The sequence below is a fragment of the Nicotiana sylvestris genome, unplaced genomic scaffold (assembly GCF_000393655.2).
Source record: "Nicotiana sylvestris unplaced genomic scaffold, ASM39365v2 Un00042, whole genome shotgun sequence".
Lineage (NCBI taxonomy): Eukaryota > Viridiplantae > Streptophyta > Magnoliopsida > Solanales > Solanaceae > Nicotiana > Nicotiana sylvestris.
The window spans coordinates 11,419-12,716 of record NW_027184378.1 but is presented as its reverse complement, the minus strand read 5'-3'; the positions used below and the strand labels follow the sequence as shown (position 1 = coordinate 12,716).

At 48.1% G+C, this 1,298-nt stretch overlaps 1 pseudogene; it reads left to right on the top strand.

Annotated features, from left to right (window-relative positions):
- Window positions 1-241: 241 nt before the first annotated feature.
- Window positions 242-1,082, top strand: LOC138884672 (uncharacterized; annotated as a pseudogene).
- The last annotated feature ends 216 nt before the right edge of the window (window positions 1,083-1,298 follow it).

The following is a 1,298-nucleotide window of genomic DNA, read 5'->3' as shown; positions in this document are numbered from 1 at the left end:
GGTGCCATCACGACTCTCGAGGGTGGGAAAGCCAGGTCGTGACAAGTTGGTATCAGAGCTCTTGGTTACATGGGTCTCATAGTTCACAAACAAGCTTAGTAGAGTCTGAGGGATCGGTACAGAGACGTCTGTATTTATCCCCCAGAGGCTACAGAGTTAGGAAAACCCTCACATTTATTCTTTCCTGTCGAGCGGTTTGGTTTCTCAAAGATAATTGAATTTCTACTTTGTTCTTTTGCGGATGGCGAGAACACACACTTCCTCATCCACTAACCAGCAGCCCGAGCCCCTAGCAATAGCTCCTACGATAGGGAGAGCTCAGTCAGTTGGAGCAGTTCAGCCGGGTGTGGTAGCTTCGACTGGTGATGGAGCAGCTATGTCTGTCGATGCTTTGTGGAGATTGAACTGGTTCACCAAGCTCTTCACTACTACTTTCAGCGGCGCATCTTCTGAGAATCCCTAGGAATATCTAGACAGCTGTCATGAGATTCTCAAGAACATGGGGATAGTTGAAACCAATAGGGTCGATTTTGCTACTTTTCGCTTGTCTAGATCCGCTAAGACTTAGTGGAGAGACTATTGTTTGGCTAGACCAGACGGATCACCAGCCTTGACTTGGGAGCAGTTTACTCAGCTATTTTTGGAGAAGTTTCTCCCAATCACTTAGAGAGAGGCCTATCGGAGGCAGTTTGAGCATCTCCAGTAGGGTTCTATGACTGTTACCCAATATGAAACCAGATTAATTGACTTGGATTGTCATGCTCTTATCATACTTCCCACCAAGAGAGAGAAGGTGAGGGGGTTCATTGATGGACTTATTCAGCCGATTTGTCTTCAGATGGCTAGGGAGACTAGGAGTGAGATATCTTTCTAAGAGGCAGCCAATGCGGCCCGGAAGTTGAGATGGTTCTATCGAGGGAGGTGGTCATGGGTCGGACAAGAGGCCTCGTCATTCAGACAGATTCAGTGGTACCTCGTCACAAGGTAGAGATTCGTATGGTAGGGGCCATCCTCCTAGGCCTTTTCAGTCAGCACTTCAAGTTTCTCATGGTGCCTTAGGTGGCCATGGTCCTCAGATGTAGTATTCTGATTAGTAGCCCTGCAGTGCACCACCAGCTCCTATTAGTGCACCGCCGCTCCAGAGTTTTTGGGGTGGTCATTCAGGTCGCCAGGGTCAGTCTCAGTTTCCTTAATCGCATCATTCAGGTGGATGTTTTGAGTGTGGTTAGTATGGTCATATCAGGAGAGCTTATCCGAGATTGGTGGGTACTCACTTGCAGTAGTAGGGTTCCCATACT